Below are 27,404 nucleotides of genomic sequence, written 5' to 3'. Positions count from 1 at the left end.
TTACCAATAATTCCCAATACTCTGCCAAGCACATATAAGCAAGGATCTTAAATAATAACCTAAAACTATGCAACATCTATGAAAGAATAGAATCAATAGGTCCCATGAAAAAGGTCATAGAGACACGTAGTCCTCTAAAAGACAACATTAGAATTCATACGTCATACACAAAAGACTGTGAATATGTATTGTATCCCGAATTGTAGCTAATGTGACCATGAAACTTTCTAAAAAATACAAGATTTTATTGAACTTTAAAAATACTATAAGGACATGTCATTTCTGCCTTTACTATTTAGACTACAAAACAAACGAGCTCAATCAGAAAAAATCCGCCATTATAATAAAGTCAAGGTCAAGATCATTAAGGGGCGCTAAACTCGCCTAATTCTTAAAGATCACATCACTAAGGTCAGCTTTTATCATTAAGTCTACAACAAACGAGTTCTATCACAAATCGACTAAAATTCGCCATTAGTATAAACTCAAGATCAAGGTCATTAGGGGGCGCTAAACTCGTGTAAGTGCTAAAGGTCATGTCACTTAGGTCAGCCTTTATCATAAAGTCTACAAACGAGCTCTATCACAAAATCATCCGACAGCCGCAATTAGAATAAACTCAATATCAAGGTCATTATTAGGGGGCGCTAAACTCGCCTAATTCCTAAAGGTCACGTCACTAAGGTCAGCGTTTAATGTTAAGTCTACAAACGAGTTCTATCAAAAACAGTCTAAAGTCCACCACTAGGATAAAGTCCTTCGAACCCACCTGGGACTCTTTTACAGGGGCTCAGCTCGCGACGCAGCGCGGTTGAGACTAACCACTCACGATAGTTTAAACGCTAAAGATCAAGATCATCAAGGGACGGAAAACTCGCTTAAGTTTAGTTTCTATTTCTTTATCTGAGCCTTTGTTCAAATTGTTCTAACACACGTAACAGCAAAGTCTGAAAGCCTAGTCTTGTGCCAAGTTTATCGTTAAATATGCGACCTCGTTTAGCGAAATCTCACACGGCAGCTGGTGCGAGCTCCACATAATCACTCCATCATATAAAATCAGGTTGACGCATGTAAAGGCGCTCAAAAAGTGCTGAACGGATATTTCTTAAGTTATTCACCATAGATGATACGCTTTATCTACTCGTAACTCCGCTTAGTTTCAAAGAAAATTGGAAAAACAAGTAGAGACATAAGATTATTTTACCTTTGTCCACAACTATTAATATTGTTTTACCCAATAGTTTAACACAATTCTTCGCTTCTCTATCTACAAATTTTTGGTACGAGAAAAAAATTGTACAGAAAAATTTATGCAAAAAAAACGTTCAAAAGATTCCTGTAAACATCGCCACATCAGATAATTTTAGTTCGGAATGACGGGTCTAGTGTGTAGTACTACATAGAGGTCGTTGGTTAGTAAGTAAATAACGTAAAAGCATGTGAAGAGACAACTTGCAAATCGGAAGTTCAGGTTCAGGTATGCGTCAGAAAAGTGACATAGACGTATTAGAAAGCAAAAATCAGTGAATAGTATAAAAAGAGGGTGATATGGCGAAACTACTAGTGGCAGAGAAAACAGAAAGTATGGTAAAATGTCTGTCGCGCAAGTGGGGCAGCCAGGCGGGCAGGCGGCAGGCGGCAGGCGGCAGGCGGCAGGGCGAGCGGAGTGGCGCGGTGGAGGGCCTTCGATCGACGCGGGGACGCGCTCGGGTCGTTCACCCGCGCGACCGGACCGACTGTCGTCATCGCGTCCGCTCGCCAACGACGACACGACTACGACATTTTTGATTTTCAAAACGCACCAAAATAGCACACTTCCATCTTGGTTTTCTTCTATACTTACATAATTTTATAAAGACTTCTCCTAAATGACTGATCGTGATCTATCAACGCACAGCCTACTGGGGTTAGAAACTTGCAATAATATGACATAGGTTCCTTTTATGATGTAAACATTCACTCAGAATTTTTGAATTAAATTGGTATTTGGGCTTTTGCTTAAAAATGAGAAAATACGTGTTTTTCAATTTTTGGAAATTCTACTCCCAAGGGGGTCAAATAAGGGATGAAAGTTTGTATGAAAGTTCGTCAAATTAAAATAGAAGACATAACATGTGTTTCAGGATTTTTGGAAACACCACCTCACTAATTTTCAACTCCAACGATTGCGTGGTGGGTCAGCTAATATAATAATACATAATATAGATTAAAAAGTAAGTACCTACTATCTGCGTATCGAAATTCTGGTAAAATCATAACAATAAGACAGTCTTGAAGATTCAAACAGGCTTGGGAAATAAACCTACCATCAAATAAAGGATATTCGTGTATTCAATAAAACTGGGTAAGCGTTTCATGCGTGCCGCAATCGTAATTCACGCACACGCGCGTCGGTGACATCTCCATATTTTTGGACCCGGTGGTAATGTTTCATGGCATAGCGTAGTTTTATCATGGACCTAAGATTCATAAGCCAATATCGATCCATTTTAAATCATCTTCCAAAGGCAGATCTATCATAAAAACTGATTTATTATTCTTCATAGGCCTAGCGCTTTTTTCTATCACAACGATTTGAAGTCTTGATTTTGAGTTTACGATTTGTTCTTTACCGTTGAATAAATCGTATCTGTACCGTGACGTGGCATGTACGAGGGGTGGCTGAAAAGTTCTGAGCCTAGGGCATTAAAAGTCTAGATAAAAATCTAAATAAAATTTATTTTTCAATATAGTCCCCATGGACTTCAATGCACTTTTGACATCTTTTATAGAGGGCTTGTATCCCTGAAAAAAAATAAGCCGCGTCTTTAGCTTGAAAATGTTCATTTACGGCCGCCTTCATCTCTTCATCATCTCCAAATCTTCGTCCCCGAAGGTCCTTTTTCAAATTTTTAAATAGAAAATAGTCGCTAGGGGCCAGATCTGGACTATAGGGAGGGTGGTTCACTTCATCGAATCCAGTTTCTCGCAAGGCTTGCCTCGCAATGCGCGCTGTGTGAACCGGCGCATTGTCTTGCAGAAACAAAATTCCTTTGCTGATTTTGCCTCTTCTTTTTTCAACAATGGCTTCGCGAACTTTTTTCAAAAGCCCTGCATAATACTCTGCATTCATCGTAGTTTTTTTTTGGAGGTAATCTATGAGTAAAACTCCTTCGCAATCCCAAAAAATGGTGGCCATGAGTTTGGAAGCCGATTTTTCCACCTTGAACTTCTTCGGCGGCTTTTCCCCCTTCTCTATCCATTGCATTGACTCTTGTTTCGACTCCGGGTCGTATTGTCGGATCCACGTTTCATCAACGGTGACAATACGAGTGCAAATTTCCTCCAAATTGTCCTTGCACAGGTCTATAAATTCTTCGGAAGTTTCAACTCGTCGCTGCTTGTCCAGTGGCGTGAGCATTTTAGGCACCCAACGCGCACTGACTTTATTCATATGCAAATGATTATGCATAATGTCTCCAACTCGTTCCTTACTGATGCTCAGCTCTTCTGCTATCTGCCACAATTTTACTCGCCGATCGTCCAGTACAATTTTTTTTACTTTTTCGATGTTTTCATCAGTGACTGCGGTGTTCGGCCGGCCCGAGCGGGGGTCGTCTTCCAGAGTCTCTCGGCCTTGTTGGAATAGGCGTGTCCATCGTTTAACCGTGGCTGACGACGGTCCAGATTCTCCGTATACACTAGACATTTCTTCAAAAATTTCTTTTGCTGTTTTCCCCTTTTTTACGAGGAATTTTATGACGGCGCGATGTTCCAATTTCGTTAACTGCAGCGATGACTCAGACATGTTGATGTTCACGGTTCAATTACTCAAAGCTTAATGAAGCTAATGACATGAAACTTTTCTTATATAGTGGGTAGATGTCGCTCAACTAGTGACCCGCCGGATGAGTAATTAGCACGAATGCAAGTGCCTTAGGCTCAGAACTTTTCAGCCACCCCTCGTACGTAAGTGGACAAAGTTTTAGCGTGCGCGTTACGTTGCTCTTGGAAGATGGCCGCTAGTGCGTTTGACAAATCGATATGTTGTTTACATCGCCCATTACCATATTTACGCGAAATCCACAATAGATAGCAATCCCCCCATTTGACCCAATTTTGGGGCATTGCATTTATCTTTGTTGTATAGTTAACTGTTACGTTAAAAAGATAAAACCTGCAACCAAGCTTAGTATGGACAGACCACCAACAAGCACATAAAAAGCAATCTCTACCCACTAGCATAAATGCGAAAGTGTTTATTGGACTGTTGGTTTGACACGCTGTAATGGAGCAACGGATAAGCATGATTTTTTGCATGGATATAGTTAAAGACTTGGAAAATCACATGGACTACTTTTTATCCCGGGAAATCAAAGAGTCCCCATGGGATTTTAAAAACCTATATCCACGAGGATGATAGACATCAGCTAGTACAAGATATATTTGGAAAAAGGTACATGTAACAAGTGAACATTAGGCTTAATTTATACTGAAAGGGAATGGAAGCGAAGTTTTAATAAACTAGCTTATGCCCGCAACTTCGTCTGCGTGGACTATATAAATTTCAATCTTCTATTTTACTCCCTTAGAGAAAGAATTTTCAAAAATCCCTTCTTAGAGGAAGTCTACGTCATGATTGCTACCTGCTTGCCAAATTTCAGCCAGATCTATCCATAAGTTTGGGCTGTGCGTTGATAGATCAGTCAGTCAGTTGTAGATTACATAGCATATTGACTTTCTACCTCCACAGTCCACACTGTAAATCATCAATTTCTACCGAGAAAGAAAATTCCTGCGAAGTCGCGTGAATTCCCGCGCATTCCGTCGAATTTTCATTTGAGCAAGAAATTTATGTTTTACGTGGTGGAGATAAAAGTCGATACGCTACGCTATATTTTTGAAATATGCTTCCATTACCTTTCAATGTAAATTGAACCTTATGCAAATAAGAGTGCTTATTACAGCACCTTTTCTAGGTCAAAATCAAATTTTATATAAAACAACGCAGTAACATAATTTCATAACTACTGAACTGCTTGAATAACAAATTTAATTTTCTATACTGGAACGTTTCTGACACATAAGGTTACAATATCCATGGCTAAGCAAGTTGAATGAGTTGGATTTTAATTTAGCTCAACTGTTTTGATAATTATAATTGCAATTTAATTCTAGTCTGGCTTTTGTTTTTGCATCGTATCCGTTAAGTCGAGTAGACAGACTTAAACGCATAGTAAGACTTTATATTCCTGAACCGTGGAAGTTTTTGGAAGATGGCCGCTGACAGATCTGTCAGATCGATAGACACAGAAACTTCGTTACAACGAACTTCAATTTCTCTTTGTTTTATACGGAGGTCTAAAGAAATCACAGAAAGAAATTGTGTTTCAAAGCCGTAGTTGTTATTATTTCATACTTCCTTCCGCGTTGTTTCTTTATGAATTCTTCAAAGTTGGAACAACTTCGAGTTTCGTTCCCAAACACTAGATGATAAAGATTTTTTTATATTCAAAAGTTACTCGAAAAAACCGAGTTTTTATTACTCGACTACGGCTAAGAATAAAAAGGGTTATGACTTATGTTCAACAGTCTAGATAATATGTGGGTATGTGTATGTATAGATGTTTTACTGTCATGGAACAGCAGTCACCGCTCTATTGGAACGGTTTTGATATAAATGGGTTATCGTGGATTGTCATAAAAGTTAACCATAAAGGTACAGCACCTTATGACTCATTTGATGTCATCTATCATTACCAGGTCTTCCAATGCTTGGCTTTCCGGGGCGCCATTCGCCATCGCCATTTCTTCACCCTTGGAGTCGCAGGGAGCCGCTGGATTCAAGCGGCACAAGACCGTGGCGTGTGGAAGTCCCTACAAGAGTCTATGTCCAGCAGTGGGCATCCCATCGGTTGATAATGATAATGACATAGCACCTTACATTTTCTACTAAATAAATTAGGCTCTACGTGCGTGAATGTTAAATTAACAAAGAGCTAGAAAACATTAGAACTTCTGCGATAAAGTCGCGGGACCTACATTCACTCTACTGCACTAAAGAGTATTGAAAACTAAATTTTATTCATAGCGGCGACCAGAACGGAGCAGACGCCAACAAAAAAGACTCCCGTCGGTGTTTCCACAAAGGCGCTTCCGAACAAACGAATTTGAAAGACAAACGTATCTGCAATTTCTGGCTGCTATCTTGAAAAGTTTTATATTGTGTTGACAACAGACTGCGTCAGTATACCCGCAATAGGGATGATAACTACTAGTCCAATCAGCGACTTTTTATCTAACGTCAAAACGTAAGAGAGCTCGTATGAAATACATAGATGTGACGTATGGATAGTAAGTAGCATAAAGTTAAGAGCGCCACCTCGCCAACAAACTGGCCCACCAGTTTGGCGAGATATAAAATGTTAAAGGCAACAGGTAAAATTAGTGTGAATAAATAAATTGAAAAAAAAAACTTCATAGCGTTTGACGTACTTTTTTAGTTAAATCGATAATTCAAAATGGTTAGCAAACTTAAAACTAACAGCGGAAGTGGATTTTATTTAATTATTTTATTTTATATTCAATACAGATGCGATTTTCATCAATGGATAGTGTGATTCAAGAGAATGGTTTATAGGTATAGTTTAATATTGTTTTGTGTTAATTTGTTGAAATATATTGATAACTATTCAAGATGTCGGAAGAAATCAAGCCGACTTCAATGAAAATTCTGTCTTTCTTTTGAAATAGGTATAATAATCCGCTCTTACGCCACATTAGTATCTACATTGCACCCGTGCGAAGGCGGGGCGGGTCGCTAGTTGTGTATAACTAGATGAAGCTATCTTATATAACTGTAAGTAGGTATGGAGTTTAGTAAAGAGTTATTTTTACAAATTCTGCATGACAAAGACACATGAATTCCTCGGATAAGATTGTCTTTAACAGATAGGTATGTTATGGATAACCATCTAGAATCTAGATTTTAGAGATTTACTAATTTAATAAAATTTAATTTAAAGAAGACTTTCAAAAATATAGATTTTATTGTTTGCTTTTATAATTACGTAAGGTATCATCCTTAGAAGCTTTCTTTGGTTCTTGGCGAACATAAAACGAGTTACGGCCCCGGTATGGCTTGTAAGCTAAAACCAACCGGTTCCAGTGAAACTCGCTGCTGTTTAGTAGCCAAGTAGTATGTCCTTTTTCATTAATTAAGCAAAAAGTTATTTGTATTAGAATCTGAGTCATTTTATTAGCTTATATATTTTTTATCGAGCTGTTTATCGGCTATCTGCACCTCTCTCTCTCTTTGGCTTACGTTTTCTATTCTATTTTGAAAATTGGTTAGGGCAAGTTATTAAAGTTTCTTGACAAAATGTGAGTGAGAAACTTTGTTTAGTTTTCTAAGGAATATATTTTTTAGGGTTCTGTACCCAAACGGTACCAACGGGACCCTATTACTAAGCTTTTGCTGTCCGTCCTGCGTCCGCCTGTCTGTTAGCGGACTGTATCTCGTGAACTGTAATAAATAGAGTTGCTATTGCCGCTATAACAACAAATACCTACGTAAAAAAATTTCAAAATTGCCGCTACGAAAATCAGTGTTATTTTTTGTAAGATGATACGGAACCCTTCGTGTTCGAGTCCGACTTGCACTTGACCGATTTTTCATTAATGTCACCGGCCTCTTAATTTTTCACACTGGGCAAACTACGTCCACTAGGCGCTATAACATGAGAAATGTCTGGACTAGACTTGCAACGAATATTCGGTTACTATTCGGTATTCGGCCTATTCGGCTGCTTTTATTATATTCGGCCGGATACCGAATATTTACATATTATTCGGCCGAATACCGAATACTTAAATAATATATTTTGTCATAGAGAAATAATTGGTAAAATGAAAAATTTAAATCGATTGATTACGTATATACCTATTCATATTTTCATTTCTGTTATAATCATTTAAGTAGTCATTGGTGCATAACACAGGTACATAATCATCTTCTGAATTGGAAAAATGGAGGATTCTATGTATTTGAATTATTGTGGTAATCAAAATTTAGAAGGGTAAGGTTCTCATTTCTTTTATAATCATTTATTAAGTAATCATTGGTACATAAAACAGGTACATAATTTAATCCAATTTAATAAAAAAATCCAGCCGAATACTTTTGCCTAATATTCGGCTATTCGGTCAGGGGCCTCGCCGAATATTCGGTATTCGGTATACTGCCGAATATACTATTCGTTGCAAGTCTAGTCTGGACCATTGAAACATATCCGTTAATGTGTGCGTGTTGTAATAATTACACTACACGCCTATTACACACACGCAGACGCCTGTTCACACACTCACACATTGTAGGGGTTTTTGTGTGCATGTGCGTGACCCGGCTTCAAGAATACGAGCGAGGACTTTGAACCTATCCTCGCACAACGTCATTCGCAAACTAGAGCTGTGAATGCAATGAATGGGTGTATTATAAAACTTTGCATTCGTTACTCTTTAGGTAGATGCAGAATACGGAGCTTAATTAGCGTTACGGATGTTATACATCTTAGGCGCTACAATATATGAAAGGTTCACCATTTCGCATTACAAAAACTTTTAAAATAAGGTACATGTCTAGATATAGGAATGATGTCTTTCGAGAAATTCTTATATTAATGTGACTACGACTCTAAGAAGATAGCATAAAGAAAGGTTGGATGATAATAATGACCCTTGTACGATTTTAAATCATATATTTAAACGCTCAGTGTGAACTGTGCGTTTAGATGTAGGTAAGTACCTACTGCTTGCTACCTTCCTTCGTACTGTGTCAAGAAGGGGTAGCCCGTCTCAGCACTCATTGTAGTAATTAGCTTTATATTAGTAACTAGCCTTTGCTCGGTGCGCGAGCTGCTAAAGCAGCTCGCGTGACGTGGTTAGGTTGATAAGTATTAAAACGAATTTATTTATTAAGATTCAAAATTCACCCCAAAAACACCATAAAACGACACCCATATCGATTTTTTTCTTAAAAAATGCATGACCGCCATCTTGGATTTCAAAATAAATGTCGTTATCAAAATCAGCACCCTGGGAAACTCTGAAAACGATATCCATATCATTTTTTATAAAAACGGGGTAGTTGAGGTTAATAAAGTAGGGTGCGTGGGTGCGCGGACCACTAAAGTGGTCCGCGAGCATGCAGAGTTTGTTCCACTGAGTAGACCTCCGGGCCCTGATTATCTTTTGCGAAGAAACCACTCTTCCATCTTTTATAGCCTCCGAGATAGACACCGACGAAATTTGTATGGCGGCCATCTTGTTTTTTCAAAATTTTCCACTTTTTCTATTAATCGTTTACTATATTCTTCAAAGATTGCGAGTTTCAACGAAATCGGTTGGAAAACAAAAGAGTTGCAAAAATCAGGTCGGCCGCCATCTTGTTTTTCTGAAATGTCATAATTTTTCCCTACTCGCCTCCCCCACCCGAACACATCTCCCCTACATTATCGTATCGATTTCCGTCTCTTTCTAGGAGAATGAGACACTCAATATTCGCCATACAAAATGTATGGGAAAATAAATTCCGCCATTTTGAATTTTTTTTTCTATTCATCGAGTAGACCTTTGGATCCTGATCCTCTTTTGCCAGGAAACCGCACCTCCATCTTTTATACCCTCCGAGCTGGACGCCGGCGAAATTTGTATGGCGGCCATCTTTTCTTCGCCATTTTGAATTTTTTTTCAGCTTTTTGGCAATTGGATGACGTCATGAATGACATTTGGTCGAGCACCCCCCACCTATCTTCAATACCTTGAGCGGACCCTTCACCCGTCTCCGACATCCTCGATCATCAGCTATTTCCAAATTTTTCCTCGATTTTTTTTTTGTTTTCTATACGAAACCATCAGTGAAAAAAAAAAATTTCATACAAAATTTTACAGGAGGAGTTTTTGGGGAAAATCTCGAAAATCTCCCCAAATGTGGCAACACTGTTTACATATTTCGATACTGCTGGTTGAGTCACACAATCGATTGATACATGTCGACTTTCCAAAATGTTGCCAACTGCCTCAAAAACGTGATCAAAATTTCGGAAAATTTGAAAAAAATACAAAATGGCCACCAACTCTTTTTGCAGAAGCAAATTAGATAATTTTACAACTTTCCTATTAACTACAGGATATACCGCTCCCGATGACGTTTCAATCTCTCCTCTCGCTCGCACCCACGCGAAATGATCGTCCCTGAAAAAAGACAATGTCGAAAATCACTTTTTTTTTGATAAATTCCAGTGTTGCCAGTCTCCGGCGACAAAAATACCCAAATATCATTTGTACGAGCAAAACACATAATCGCTCATACTCGGATTTTGCTAAAAGTGCGTATTTCGATTTTTTACAATTTCCCGAAAATCTTGAAATTTCCCCAAAAAATGGGGTAATTTTTTCCCACCGATCTATACCTCGAGTCTATACGTACAACCGCTTCATAGAAGCCGAATCGCTCCGATGTTGCCAACTTTGACATATTCGAATTTTAAAATTGCGTTTTTTCGTACTTCGAACATAACGGCCGCCATGACAGCCGCCATCTTGAATTTTTAAAAACCACTCCCGTTCTGTCAAAATACAGGATAATCGTGGGCGAAACCAGAAAAAATAATTATCCTCGATTACCCCGTTTCGGATCTGTGGCGCCGCGGTTCGGGGTCGAAAAATCAAAATTTTGAAAACGCTACGGTTCGGCCGCCATCTTGTTTTTTCAATTTTTTCGACATTTCCCATTAATCGTTTACTACTTTCTTCAGAGTTTCCAAAATTCGACGAAATCGGTTGGAAAACAACGGAGCTGCAAAAATCACGTCGGCCGCCATCTTGTTTTTCTGAAATGTCATAATTTTTCCCCAGAGGGTTCCCGAAACCGAACACAACTCCCCCACATCATTATATCATTTTCCGTCTCCTTCTAGGAGAACAATTATGTCAATGAGTCAGTGAGTCAGTGAGTGGTAATCGAGCTATATATAGTATAAACTAGTTTTTGCTCGGTGCGCGAGCTGCTAAAGCAGCTCACGTGACGTGGTAAGGTTAACTTTATTATATAAAACCAAATTGATTTATTAAGATAATTCACCCCGAAAAACCCCATAAAATGACAGGCATTTCTATTTTTTGTAGAAAATGTAAGTCCGCCATCTTGGATTTGAAAATAAATGTCATTATCAAAATCAGCACCCTGGAAACCCTGAAAACGATATCCATATTATTTTTTGTAAATTAGGATAATAATTTAGTAGGGTGCGTGGGTGCGCGGACCACTAAAGTGGTCCGCGAGCATGCAGTGTTTGTTTCACCGAGTAGACCTTCGGACCCTGATCATCTTTTGCCAAGAAACCACTCTTCCATCTTTTATATCCTCCGAGATATACACCGACGAAATTTGTACGGCGGCCATCTTGTTTTTTCAAAATTTTCCACTTTTTCTATTAATCGTTTACTACATTCTTCAAAGATTGCGAGTTTCAACGAAATCGGTTGGAAAACAAAAGAGTTGCAAAAATCATATAGGCCGCCATCTTGTTTTTCTGAAATGTCATAATTTTCCCCTACTCATATTGCGCATCCAAACATATCTCCCATACATCAATGTATCGTTTTCTGTCTCTTTCTAGGAGAATGTGACATTCAATATTCGCCATACAAAATGTATGGAAAATTAAATTCCGCCATTTTGAATTTTTTTTCTGTTCATCGAGTAGACCTTTGGATCCTGATCCTCTTTTGCCAAGAAACCACACTTCCATCTTTGATACCCTCCGAGCTGGAGACCGGCAAAATTTGTATGGCGGCCATTTTTTCTTCGCCATTTTGAATTTTTTTTCAGCTTTTTGGCAATTGGATGACGTCATGAATGACATTTGGTCGAGCACCCCCCACCTATCTTCAATACCTTGAGCGGACCCTTCACCCGTCTCCGACATCCTCTATCATCAGCTATTTCCAAATTTTTCCTCGATTTTTTTTTTGTTTTCTATACGAAACCATCAGTGAAAAAAAATATTTTCATACAAAATTTTACAGGAGGAGTTTTTGGGGAAAATCTCGAAAATTTCCCCAAATGTGGCAACACTGTTTACATATTTCGATACTGCTGGTTGAGTCACACAATCGATTGATACATATCGACTTTCCAAAATGTTGCCAACTGCCTCAAAAACATGATCAAAATTTCGGAAAATTTGAAGAAAATACAAAATGGCCACCAACTTTTTTTGCAGAATCAAATTCGATAATTTTACAACTTTCCCATTAACTACAGGATATACCGCTCCCGATGACGTTTCAATCTCTCCTCTCGCTCGCACCCACGCGAAACGATCGCCCCTAAAAAAAGACCACGTCGAAAATAACTTTTACTATGATAAATTCCAGTGTTGCCAGTCTCCGGCGACAAAAATACCCAAATGTCATTAGTACGAGCAAAACACGTAATCGCTCATACTCAGATTTTTCAAAAAGCCCGTATTTCGATATTTTACAATTTCCCGAAAATCTTGAAATTTCCCCAAAAAATGGGGTAATTTTTTTCCTCCAATCTATACCTCGAGCCTATACGTACAATCGCTTGATAGAAGCCGAATCGCTCCGATGTTGCCAACTTTGAGATATTTAACTTTTAAAATTGCGTTTTTTCGTACCTCTAACATAATGGCCGCCACGACAGCCGCCATCTTGAATTTTTAAAAACCATTCCCATTCCGTCAAAATTCAGGATAATCGTAGACGAAACCAGAAAAAAATTATTAGTTTCAATTTCCCGTTTCGGATCTGTGGCGCCGCGGTTCGGGGCCGAAAAATCAAAAATTTGAAAACGCTACGACTCGGCCGCCATCTTGTTTTTTAAATTTTTTCGACATTTCCCATTAATCGTTTACTACTTTCTTTAAAGTTTGCAAAATTCAACGAAATCGGTTGGAAAACAACGGAGCTGCAAAAATCACGTCGGCCGCCATCTTGTTTTTCCGAAAAGTCATAATTTTTCCCCAGAGGGTTCCCGAATCCAAACACATCTCCCCTACATCATTATATCATTTTCCTTCTCTTTCTAGGAGAACAATTATGTCAATGAGTGAGTCAGTGAGTGGTAATCGAGCTATATATAGTATAATAAAATAAAGCAAACTAAACCTACTTTATCATATCGTACAAAAAATCCTAACACTGTGAATTTGTGACCTCGTGTATAAGAAAAGTTATAATTTTTTATTTCCAAGTTGAATAAAGAAACTTTCATGGCTGCACTACATACCGTGTCGAGATTCCGTTTTGTGAGATATTTAGAATTTTTGTATTCACTTCATTCTAGGTGCCTGCCTGCCAACGCTGGCATAGTGGTGGGCTAACAAACATGTTTAGGTATTATAAAAATGATGACGACATGGTTTCCATGTCCTACGGTCTTCACTAGTAACACCCGCAACGTAAGTACATAATATAATTTTTCATCATAACATATTCGAAACTGATCCATTATTCTTTTAATTTATTCTTTTAATTTATAATTCTCTTATAATTTATAGTAAATCTTTACTATACCTACTTAGTCTGTTTTTCCTTATTTTACCTACTTAAAAGGTACACAAGTAGCTTCTCGCCGAAATTATACGCTGCCCAGACCTCATTAGCGCGAGCTGACAATGAAACCATGAAAAACAGATTTGTTTATCTTTCAAGCAGACTAAGGAAATCTATACCTACCAGGTAATACTAAACTTTGTCTCACAGAGTAAGCTTCACTTTTTCTTCGCAATTTCATTAAACAGATTAAATGTAAAGAATGTTAGCGTGTGGTCGGTGCACTTATCAGAATCTGTACCGGTACATAACGATATACGAGTAGCAGTACTTGGGTTAATACTCTCTGTGGGTGGGCTCGTAGGGTGGCCATGTTCCCAGGATTTCATCGAGACTACAAGAATATATATTATCTATCGAAAGAAACCCCCTAATCTGGGTTAGAAACATGAAATTTTGACAGTCGGCTCCTTTTATAACGTAGGCCTATTACATATTTAATGTACTTATTTATGAAATGGCAAAACTAAGAGCTCTTTCGGAATCATGTTAATAAAACCGTATATACGCGATATAGGATTTTTGCACTTTGCGTAAACGATATGAAGCTGTATGAAGCTTAATGTTCCGTGATTGCTACAACAAAGATGAATAAACAAAACAAAACGAAAACCTACGATTTCCTAAAGCATTGCGAGATTCGTGAACACACCCCAGGCGCGAAACCAACCAACTAAGCAGACATGTTTATAGCGCATTAAAATAGTTACACTGTCAGGTACAAACTAAAATAAATAAGACGTAGCCGGCGGTAATTCGCGAAACGTGGCGCACGTTTTGCAAATCATCTGTCACACCGTTATACGAACATAGATGAACGATCCAAATTGCGCCGGAGCACCGTTTCCAAAACTTTGTTTTTGTGTGCCATTTATTTTTAGAAAGACAGAAAACGCGTTCACGTCGAGTCGCATGAAGCCGATAGCAGCATGTGGCAATCAACTCAAGATCAAAGAATCCCCAAGTGGACTTAACTACAAAGACATAACACAACTAAGTTTCTATTTATATTTTTTTAATCAGATAACTCCCTGATATTTATTTATATTTCAGGGTTCTTGAGAGAATATTAAACATTTGGCAAATGAATGATTGATTAAAGATCACTAAATCTTTTTTTTTGTGGTATTCTGATCACGGCATACAGAGCAGCCAACAGCCAATATATTTTGTTTCAGTTAAAAGCAGCAGCCTAGAAATTTGTGAAACGCTGGACTGTTTGAATGTTATTATGTAGATTGTAGAGTTGAGAGATTACAAAATATATCCTTAGCGACAGTGATGTGGCACGGAATTCTAGACAGGCTGCCAAACCTGGTATCGACTGTGAACTGGTAATACCTCAGTTTTAACAACTTTACAGGATGAATGGAAAACTTGGTTTCCTTCAGTTAAACAGTGATTGTAGGTATGTATGCATGTGTGGCAGGGAAAAAGAGGAGACAAATACCAAAGAAAAAGTGGATGGATTGCGTGAAATAGAATATGTGTGTAAAAAAAGGGGTGGATGGTGCGTTGACAGATGACAGAAGTGAGTGGAAGAAGTAGATAATATGTTGTGCTGACCCCACGTAGAGCTTGGGATAAGGTCCGGAGGAAGAAGACGCCTGCTAGGATAGGTGAACCATCGCTAATGTACCTACGCGCTTTTCAAATTTTTTTCTAAGCTAGAAAATTACTGTCTTGAACTGTGACATCACGGAGTACAAAATAGTTTACAGTGAAATTTGAGGTTGCCAGTGCATAATCCATATGTCTAAGAGATTTTAAACTAGAGGAGCTGCCTTATGACCGGGGATGCGCGAGAGATGTTTTGACACTTGACCCTCTGACCCACCGATGGTATACCTTTTCGCTCATCTAATATCTAATGGAAACGGATTTATAATGTCCGCAATCCGCATGTCGAATCACACTAATATTATAAAGGAGAAAGTTTGTATGTGTGTGTGTATGTTTGTTACTCCTTCACGCAAAAACTACTGGACGGATTGGGTTGAAATTTAGAATGGAGATAGATTATACCCTGGATTGGCACATAGGCTACTTTTTATCCCGGAAAATCCAAGAGTTCCCACGGGAATTTAAAAAAAACCTACATCCACGCGAACGAAGTCGCGGGTATCAGCTAGTATCACATAAATTTTTCTCTACATGAAATGAATGTATAAAAAAATGTGTTCGCAATACTTTTTCATAATGTATTTGAGGTACTATATTGAAATCTGAGTAAAAGATTGAATCATAATAAATCATTCAATATCCAGCAGCGCAATTTAGTAAATATCTTCAAAGAGCATAACAAGTCTCAAATAACTTCATACTTGTACATCCATTTTCGATTTTCAATATGTTTGATATATATTCTATGCCAATCCAATATCGTCTCCGTGCCCTCTTATCAAAAATACATTATTAGGTTATTCATGAGAAAAAGGCGTCTAACTGTGTTCAATTGAGTTTCCGAACTCCTGAACACGTCTTTACGGCAGTTATTTTCGTTACAATATAAACCTAATTGCATGTACGAAATAGGGTTCAATATCATATGGCATTAAGTCATGGGATTTTGCCTCAAGGCGTAATATTATGAGAATAAAAGATATCTACAGTATAGTAAAGTTATACAGTTCAATATTGTGTTAAGCTTCTCGAGCGCAAGGATGGATGCCGAAGGCCGGTTACAAAGCCGCAACATTTTCCTGTTTACGGTATTTGACTTCATAGAAAGGGTCATAAGGGCTGCGTCAAAACATCACTATTCGTAATTTTTACAACACGAAACAACAACTAAACTTCAAGTGTAAATTAGAACAATCGGAAACTACGAGTAAGTTAGCTTGAAAATATAGTTTTTTAACATTAATATGCTATAAGTAAATAATTATACATTTTTTTGACTAATATGTACATGTGTTTTAATTTTTAAATGCAATGGTAAATTGCTGAAGTGCTTGTCCTACAATAATAAACAAATAATATCATACAAATTAACCGTTGATTTTAAGCAACTCATGACTCTTGAGTTATGGACTCAGTTAGGTACAATCCGTACTAATATTATAAATGAGAAAGTGTGTCTGTCTGTCTGTCTATCTGTCTGCTAGCTTTTCACGGTCAATCCAATTCACTGATTTCGATGAAATTTGGTACAGAGATAGCTTGCATGCCGGGAAGGGCATAGGCTACTTTTAATGCCGGGAAATCAAAGAGTTCCAATTCCAATTTAAGTAACAATAAATTGAATTAGAACCGCTGCTGCTGCCAGCGTTTTGGGACTATTGTCTAAAGCCTTAGGACTGAGACGGATTCGTGATGTGCAGTGGGTTAAAATGATGAATGCTGCTTGGATTCAACACCTGAAGGAACTCTGCAGCAGCGGTTCACATAAGTCTATCGTTGCGCCACGTCGACCGTCGACGCTAGCACGCACCTTCACTGTTTCTCTCTTGCTAACGGCTAACCGCACTGCTTCTCTCTTGCTAATGTAATAATTGCCTATTTCAGTACGGAAACATAATAGGTACCAAACAGGGACAGCCCTACGGTCGTTGGTAACACAAAACGCGTGAAGCCAGCGAGACGCGAGTGGTGACAGATCGCGCCTTGTATTTGCACATTATTCACAAGCTCGATAAATAATTACAACGTACCTATTGTTACTTGCGGCGTATAATAGCTATAAATAAAATGAAGTAACGCTAGCAAGAAAATTGCGTGAAAGAGTGACAGCTGCATGCAACTTTTGATGTTCTCTTCAATAGCATTAACATTTGGCAATAGCGCAGGCGAGTGTGTAAAAGTGGGTGGGTTAGTGATAAATATTTAATGACGACACATTATATCAAAACTGATAACAAGCATTACAAGCATTTAATTATGAAATCGACCTATTCATACGAGCATGTTATTAAATTAATTAATACTTTCACACACTCACCAACACAATTAAAGTTTATACAAGAATTTCACCTTGTGAAATCAACATAACTTCCGTCTAATAAAACGTAGTTTGTAGTAGAAGCGTACGTCGTACGTATCATACTACCAGTAGTCCAAGGGTAGAACTAGAATTGAACCTAAAATGACCAATCTCTCAGATTTTAACACAACTCCGACATCGTCGAGTTAATAGAGGTCACAAAAAGGTGTTTCACACAGTAATGTAGCAATCATATGCCGTCAGACAGGCCCGAGACTACTAAAGAGCAAAACGCTCGCAGCTGTTTAGTCATTGTAGGCTAGAATACAAGATGTATACTAGAGTAGGTAGAGAATATTGTCCTACTTAGAAACTTTATACTTGAACTCATATTTAACATTAGTAGCTACTTTTATTTTATTCTGATGCATGTATAATATTATAAACATAACCAAGTGTTACATTCAGGTAAATAAGAAGCAGATTTATCAATACATATTATATAATCAATATTTTTGACGGCCTCTCTGGCGCAGTGGTACACGCTGTGATCTTATTAATGGGAGGTCTTGGGTTCGATTCCCCAGCAGGAGTTTAGAATTTTATAATTTCTCTGGTCTGGTCTAGCTTCGGCCGTGGCTAGTTACCACCCTACTGGCAAAGACGTACCGCCAAGCGATTTAGTGCTCCGGTACGATGCCGAGTAGAAATCATAGGAGTACGGGTTTTATGAAAACTACAATAGCCCTTCCAGGTTATCCTTCCATGTTAGACTGCATCATCATTTACCACCAGCTCAGATTGCAGTCAAGAGCTAACTTGTACCTGAATAAAAAATTAATAGAAAGTTTTGCCGCACTCACTGACTCGTCAATGCCCAGCCCAAATCCTTGGACCTAGAAAGGTAAAATTTTGCACAGAGCCCGAGGTTTTTTTTTTAATGACAGGTAATTTTTCGATAGTCCCACAGGATATCCAATAAAGGCAATTTATATTTTCGCTTAATGACTGATGCGAGAACTGACCGAAAAAAGCCAAAACTTGCTTGCCGTTTCTGAGCATAAAGTACATATAGGGTACACAATATAATATACGTGTAAGTATACAAGTCTAAACTCGTATTTAATTATGTATTCAAAACCGTGCCAAGTAACAAAAGAATTGATAATAAACTTGTCGGCGTCGCATCGTCGAGTCAGAACATTACATAAGCGCACATAAATAAAAATATTTTCAACTAATTTGGAAATAATTTGACGATTCCGTCTTACCTATCTACCTACTGGCACGGGTATTTACCTAGGTACTTCCTGACTGTGTCTTACGTTTTATTTATATCGTTTATGAATTTGTATAAGTATTATTACCTACTTACTATTTATTAAATGACAACTTTTTTTTAAAACGCTTTCTCTAAATTGACAAGTGTAAATTAAAAATTTATAACACCCCCGACGATCCAAAGTATCAGAGTTTTCCAAAACATCATTTTCAAATAAATAATTATGTATCAAGGCAACTTCCATCTTGACAGCTTGACATTTGTCAATTGACATAATATTATGAACCTAACGGTTATGTAACCTTCTTTTCTACAAGAAAACTAGAAAAGAGCTGATAACTCTTAAACGGCTGAACCAATTTTTTTAGATTATAGCTAAGAACACTCTCGATCAAGCCACCTTTCAAACAAAAAAAACTAAATTAAAATCGGTTCATTCGTTTAGGCGCTACGATGCCACAGACAGATACACAGATACACAGATACACACGTCAAACTTATAACACCCCTCTTTTTGGGTCGGGGGTTAAAAATAGAAAAGTTGCAAAATCTTATTTTTAGACCCAGCGGTTTAGCTGTACGTGTCAGATTTTTTTTTTCTATAATATGTAAAGACTAAAGATACTTATCAAATGCCGTACTAACGGACTTCACAATAAAAGAAAATCATTCAGTGTCCGTTGGATACTAAATAGTCAGTGATCTTGACATCAATAGATCGATAGACAACCTTGTTTGTAGATAGGTAGATCGACATTATATCTCACTTTGTAGTGCGAGTTTTGTCATAGTAAAACAGACGTGCCAACTTCCAACCCTGTTAATATTTTCTGATTTTCTCCTTTCGAAAGCGTATTCTTTTGAAAGAGAGAACTTTTCTTTATTCCTGCCGAATCGAAAAACTGCGAAATCGGGTGGTCAGGAATTTCTCTAAGTCTCTATACACAAAGACTCTATAAATCCTCTGTATTTATCTTATCATTTGTAACAATATCACACGTTGGCTGACTGGTCGGTCCGACATCAATGTTATTGGTAACCAAGGTAAAAAAGAAAACAGTTTTTTTTTTAAAACAAAACCCTTTTGTTTAAAACATTTAAAAATCTGTTTACTCAATAAAAAAAACATTTATTTAACTATGCCAACTCTGGTTGTAACTCATTCACAGCCCCGACATGTCGGTTTGTCTGTGTTGATGCTCCTGCTATAATATTATAGAGATTGACGTCGCGGGTAATAATGGAAGCCAGCCGCAATAATTGAGGCGGGTCAATTCCAACGGACGAGGGACAATCGACGCAATTGCAACCGTCGCGCGGCGGGCTTTGAGTCGAGAGGTGGGCGCTTGAGAAACAACTTTTAAATTACGCACCAATAAAACTGTCATGGACATGGTTACACGAATGTGAACGATATTGAAACTATTTAATGAAATGGGCAGCGTCAAAACGATCCCGTGCGAAGCCCCAGCTTCGCTAGTTTTAAACATAAGAGGTGCTATACTTACAAATAACCTAAAAAATCGATAACTCCACCGCCAAACTTCGCTCCACGTAGAAACCGCCTTATTCCCTTCTTCCTCCGACCCGTCTTTCACAAGAAACGATAGTCGGCAAGTATTGGTATGCGAAAGCCGATAACGCCGAGCAAGGACGTTGGAATGCACTTCTCCGTGTGTTTGTGCGTGCGTTCATGTGTGTATTGTCTTGTGTTGCCGCCAACGGGAATGTACCTATATCTATCGTATCTCTACCATCGTCCCTTCGCCTGAGCGTCAAACTCAAGCGTCTACAGATATACCAACTTCTAACACGCATTGCTGGAAGTTGGTTAGAAAGTCGATCCCACACAGTGTCTCAAATGTTTACCGCACAGTAGGTTAAAATGGTACTCAGTAAGTTAGGCCCAACTGACATCGCTATTTAATCTATATCTAGGTATGTATCATCATATGGGTAATTATAAAACACAAAAATTGTTTCTATCTATATCCGTTATAAACTTTGAAACCATCCAACTGATGTGCCTCAAACCGGTTTCATTAGAAAGCCAACAATGCGAAGATGGTTTTACACCAATTAAAACAAAATGTATTATTTAGTTATTAAATTAAGGGGGAACCCAGAACTATAGAGAATAGAGATAGACCACTGCGGGATAGACGTCTAGATTGGCTAGTGTCGGATTCCTATTTATCGGGACATCTATAAATGCTTTAAGTGCTGTAGCAAACAGAAGTTTAGTGTATTTATGGTATCTCTACCTTTATCCATTCAAGCGAGAGCCATAGATTAGTATTTGCAACAAAAGCCTAGGCTTGAACGTTCCGCGTGTAGATAACGCTTCTATACCGGCTATATTTACTTTGATACTAGTATGGATAAGTACCTAATTGGTATAATAAACTGGCAGATGTCCGCTACATGGTTAGCGACTGCTGTTATATAATTTCCTCTAATACCGGTTTGAGCCTTCGTTCCCAGTGCAAAGGAAAACTTTCAGTCCTACCGACTACATTATTAATAAATCAATCTTGTTAAACAAACTCAATTCTTAGTCCATGTTAAAAAATCAGTTTAGTTATTGTAGCAAGTGTAAAGTAAGTTTCTCAATAATTTTCGGCGGTGCGAATCTACGATATAGAAAAACTATATTATGTAACATCTCAAGTTTTTAACTCAGCTGCTTGAGCTATACGTAGGTAAGTCAGTGAATCACTTTTTCCTTTTAAATATACAGAACATAATAAATATATTAGGTAGGTAAGTATCAATTGGAAAAAAGTGATTGTGTTTAGCTTTGACTGAACCGCTACTATTAAACCGTAGTTGGAATAAGGCTCGAACAAGATAAAAAGCTTGTTTGTAAAAGAAATTAGAGTTAATTAGTCCTAAAACAGATTGAGATAAGTATCTAACAAAGCAACGGAGCGTTGCAACATTGAATTCACTATATTATGATCGTTAGACGTACTATACAACGAAGCTATCTAAAACGCCTTACTCGACAGCAACATGGAAACTACATCAGATGACAATAAGCGCTGCACACAGTGCTCTGGATGGCGGACCCAGTGTCGAATACAAACAAGCAAGTGTATTTAGGGGCTGAAGTTTTAGTAATCGTACACACGGTGGAATATTTCCGCGCCGTGATTGCGTATTTATTTCATAATGCGTCAGAGTCTAATTAACTAAAACGTCTTACTCGACAGAATATGGAAACTATATCAGATGGAAGCGTTGCACACTGTGCTCTGGATGACGGTCCCAGTATCGAATACAAACAAGTGTATTTAGGGGCTGAAGTTTTAGAAATACAACATTGTGGAACATTTCCGCGCCGTAATTGTACCTATTTACTCTATAAATTTCATAATGCGTCATAAAGTTAGAATTGTCAGTCGACTTATTACAGCCATATTTTTTTTTGATCCCAAAACAAAATTAAAGTGTTTTTTAATCAATTTATAAACTCAGGTACTATTATCGTATCATAGTTTGGCATATAGGAAAGGAAGGGTGGAAAAACTGTTTAATTTAAAGTTTTCTATTTGCATTATGTGTATCACAGCCATTTTAACTATAGTCATAGAAACCTATTAGCGCTACACAGAGGCATATCAACATTTTGGAAATAAAAGATTTTCAAAGTAAAATACCCTGGAGTAATAGATACCTCGTTGAATTGTGGCTTGAAATCAAAATTCAGTTTCCTAAACAGTTTATGAAAAAAAGACACTATCGTTTAATAAATAATGGCCGCCAAACTTTTAGCAACTAGCATTGCTACGGGACCTTACCTTATGTACGAAATTTTTCAATATCTCGCGACGTTTTGTCTATGGCCGCGCGGTGCCATTCCGCAGTGCGGTCTAGCCTTTACATTCGGAGCTATTAACAAGTCGGCAAGCGTCGCCGGAGATCACGTAGGGGACCGGTCGTGAGAGTCCGCCTCCGCCCGCCTGTGTTAAATTACCGCCATTTCGGACCCGGCGGCGCGATCGTAAAAATGTGCAACCTAACGGAAAAACTACTATGGCAACGTAAGCTGGAAAAAGCGCTTATCTACATTTTACAGCTGCCGTTTTTGGCCGCAGTTTCAATTTTTGGTCCGTTAGTGAGTCTGTTAATAATAGAAATGCGTTTTGGCTGTGCACTTTATACAGTTAAAACACTAAACGACTCAGTGGATTTTCATCACATCCACCGTTCATGAATATATTCTGCGAGCATTGATGAATGACCTTCGTACACAAACATCATGAAACACGTGTCGACTGCGCTCGAAATTCGGTATTTTGCTAAAATTAATAAAATTTAAAAAAAAAAATGAAAAAAAAAACTTGAACTCAACCAAGCATTCTTATGAAAATTTAATTTTAATTCATCAATCATGCCAACAAACGATTAATTATAAATCAAGGTTACCACGATATAATAGTTTAATATAAGCGGGGCAAAATCCATTTAATTGCGGCGAAGTAGAATAGTTATATCTACTGAATAAATACGCAGTATCATAATATTATTAGTTAAGTAGTAAGTACCTGCTACACCTGCCTACTAACTGAGTGAACTAGAGTGAGGGAACTCTCGTTTTGATTTTGAATCGACGATATGTCAAATTCAAGGCTATGGTGTAATAAAATCAAAGAAAAATAAGGCTACTTTAGGACAACCTGCGTCAAATGTACTAACATTTGATGCAGCCAGTGTCGTCGAAGCCTCGACGTTTTGCTTGAATTTGCCTAACTGTCGTGAACTGTGCTACTTGGTAAGTTACTGTCTTCTAACAGACTTCAATTATTAATGTACGAGACATGCATTCCATACAGAATCTAGTAGAAAAAGTGCCCGTTTCGACTTATTTGTTTTTAGCAGAACCGTAGAAAAACAGAAAAATAATCCTTTAAACTACTTTAATTCACAGCATTTTTACAACTTTCAAAGCACTCTGGAGAGAATCCTCTCAAAGAAAGTAGGTACCTATACTCACATTGGTTTACTTACAACGTACTAAATTACTAACGGAAATTAAGGACTCAATCGTGGGTAAGCAGTAAGGACTTATTTTTCGCGAACACTGATAATAATTATTGACGACCGACAACAATCAACATATTCGTAACATCTTGTATTTTAATGATCGATTAATTCAATCAAATAGCAATAAAGGTGCAGCTGTTATGAGTAGCGACTCAAGTCCAACTGCCCCATAAAATTAAATTAATATTATCGATAAAGATATCCAATTTAAATGTACCGTGTCGCAATCCATATTAGTAGAAGCTAAAGAGCCTAAAGGAATTCAGAGCTGGCCATTAGCAATTCTGAGAACATGCCCGCACCGAGTGGTTAATTATGACTGGCATTTATCGTGTATAATTTTTTAACGTGTCACGGCAAAATGCATTCTCGACATCCTGACTACGGGTAAAGCTAAACTAGTACCTACCATATCGTGTGACAAGAAGTTGTTATTACCCTCTTTTATTTTGCTCTAACCCACCCCGAGCACTCACCTGTATTCGGAGTTTTGTGCGTTCCAATATCATTTGCGTGAGGAAATCTGCATATTGGATAGTTCTCCATAATATTATCAAAGGTGCGTGAAGTCTGCCAATCGGCACATGAACAGCATGGTTGCCTAAAAACCCTTCTCATCCTGAGAGGATACTTAGTCTCAGTAGTGGGCCGGCGGTGGGTTATTGATGATGATGACCAAGCTTCATTGACTTTAAAGCTGCACTTGTGAAAGCAGACGATAGGATAAGAAAAGAAGCAAAGCACGACCTTTGAGTCTTTAAAAGCTTGCTCTAAGTAGATTTATGGTATCAAGGTGCTTACACTTATAAGATTAATAAGGTGGCGCCATATTGACACGCCAAAAACTCGGCTCGAATAAAAAAAAGGCTCCTCTATCTATTATTGTCGTGTCATTGGAACAAGTAGAGGAATTTGATAAGATAAAAAGCAGGTAGGTACCTAGTGTGTGCAGATCTTACGCTTATTTATACACATGTAAACTGGTCGTCCATTCAAGCTGTACAAACTACAATGCTTTCGTCTCAAGAAGCGGTTACTGATCCGAGTGGCGGAGGGGCGAGGGGAGAGGTGCTTGGCAACTGCGCCATAACTCGCCGCGCACGTATGGCCAGACAATCGCAATTATTATTAACAGATACACAGTTAAGGTCTTGTCATACTAACAGCAGACCCGCGCGGCTGAAAGATTACGAAAAGCTGTCATCAATCATTGCTATAATCTCGCTGAGATAGGCAGAACTTTTGCTTCAACGGTGCATTCTAGACAAACACGTTTTTAAAGTAAAGGAAACGAATTGTTTTGGTAGATTTAACGTTAAAAATTGAGTAACGGTAACCGTTTCTGACGACAATGGCTGAGCTCCCAAGTTAATAAGTTGGAAAACCTGACATCTGAGTTACAGTAATCTGTCAAATGGATTTAGCGAATCACGAAGGCCTTCAGCATAAATTAACAGATTTACCTCGACACCGATCTCTCGTTCACTAACCTTTTTGACTAAATTCCATTTTCATTTGACATGAGACTATAAGCTGGATGACGAGCAGTTTTATGGCACTTGCAATGACGATTATGTTCGTATAAAAAAGTAAGCATTAATGTCTAAGGACCCCTCGCAGTATTAAACAATTTAAGAAATGAGCTTGTGTTCCAAATCTGTTTTTATGAATAATAAATAATTTATTACCTACAACTTGTGTTACTGTGCGATAGCGAATGTCTGCGAATAATAATGTTTCGGATTATCCGACCCATTGCGTCATAGTTATGTAACCTACACTCACCTTGTTCGGCGTGTATTTGACAAGGGAATTACATATCTACTCGATACTAATATAATAGAGAGAGAACCAGCGCGTGCCAGACCTTCGTTATTTTATAAAAGCTGAAAGTTTCTCTGTGTATTGTCCCCAGCACAGGGAGGAACGATCAGCGACTATGAAGTTTGGCTCATGGTGGCTTTAGGAGATAACAGGTATATGGTAAATCTTACGTCAATTACCAATCAAAACTCTATTTTTTTATATTTGCTTCGGAATACTATTAGGAATCACGTCATGCATTGCCAGACACTTCGTATCGTTGGAAAACTAAAGCTATTCCGAAGAAAATAGAAAAAACAGACAATCTTTGACTAAGGTTTTTTACACCTTTATTACCCGTTATATCCCAGAGCTACCATGATCCAAACTTTATAGTCGCTGATCGTTCCTCCCTGTGTTGGGGTCAATACGCAGAAAAACTCAGCTTTTATGAAATAACGAAGATCTGGCATGGGCTGGCTCTTAGTCCATAAAACCTAATACCGTTCAACAACTGTATGAGACATTTATGGGTGGGAATTAGTAGAGAGGCGAATAGTTGGCGGGGGGGAAGAAAGGGTGGTGGGGTAAGGAGGATTCTTGTGGAGTCGGTCGAGTGATGATTTGTAGTGTGGTTAGCGTTCATCTAGCGAACTGTCGGCCCACTGCACATAACTCATCTCTAACAATGATGAATAGTGGACTCGCCAAGATATGTGGACAATTTACTATTGCGTAGAATAAAGTAATGTATACTTACACCACCTACCTCTAATATCTATAGCTATATCCTTTGGACCATTTTGGTTGCCTGGAAGAGATCGCTAGGTAGCGATAAGGCCGCCAAATTGTACCTATATTTTGTTGAGCTTTGTATGTGTTTTTCTGTACTAATTTTGTGGTGTACAATAAAAGTATATTCATTCATTCATTCATTCAAAGTACTTTATAGACTACTAGTGACCCGTCCCGGCTTCGCACGGATAGCTTAATATGATTTTCGTAGAGATCTCTAATTTTTTTAAAGGTAAAATATAGCCTAAGACACTCAGGAATAATGTAGCTTTCTACTGGTGAAAGAATTTTCAAAATCGGTTCAGTAGTTCCAGAGATTACTTCCTACAAAAAAACTTACAAACTTTACCCCTTTATAATAATATTATGTAGTGTAGTGCATGGCATAGGCAATGCGTGCAGTTCATAGAGAGATAAAAGCACTGCCAATCCTGTAGAAATAGTTCATTTTTCCGTCCCTATCGGTATCTACCTAAATGCCTACCCTACCCTAAACTTCAAATCCTGTGCACCCCACTGATTAATTAATTATTATTATTATAGGTACTATGAATGTATAATATCTTTGCAACGAAGTCTTTATAGATCTGATCACAGTCATAATGATAAGAGCTTTCTGGGGATAATAAAGCGACAGGTCCCAGACTTCACGTATACAAATCGTTCGTCTAAAGTTCAAAACATTTAACCGGTTTATAACGGACGTTCCGAGGCGCGGAACCGGAAGTTGTGCTCTACAATTCGTTTGTATACTTTCATAGATTTTATCTAACGCAGTAAAACTGGTTCGATTTTTTAACTGTACAATATTCTAAAGCAAACGCACACCAACGGATTGAAACGGAATCGAGGGGCAAGGTGAGATTTGAAAACAATTCAAGCTCAGCTTTACTTACTTTGGTTGAAAAGAAAACGCAGAGGAGACTCAAACGG

The 27,404-nt window shown here is 38.1% G+C and overlaps 1 protein-coding gene across 2 annotated transcripts in view; it reads right to left on the bottom strand.

The window, feature by feature from the left end:
* Positions 1 to 27,404, bottom strand: part of LOC123877552 (C-terminal-binding protein) — a 122,515-nt gene that overhangs the window by 42,662 nt on the left and 52,449 nt on the right. The gene's annotated exons all lie outside the window — the stretch shown is intronic.

This window comes from Maniola jurtina, chromosome 24 (genome assembly GCF_905333055.1).
Source record: "Maniola jurtina chromosome 24, ilManJurt1.1, whole genome shotgun sequence".
NCBI classification, from domain to species: domain Eukaryota; kingdom Metazoa; phylum Arthropoda; class Insecta; order Lepidoptera; family Nymphalidae; genus Maniola; species Maniola jurtina.
This window is presented reverse-complemented; position numbering and strand designations above follow the sequence as displayed.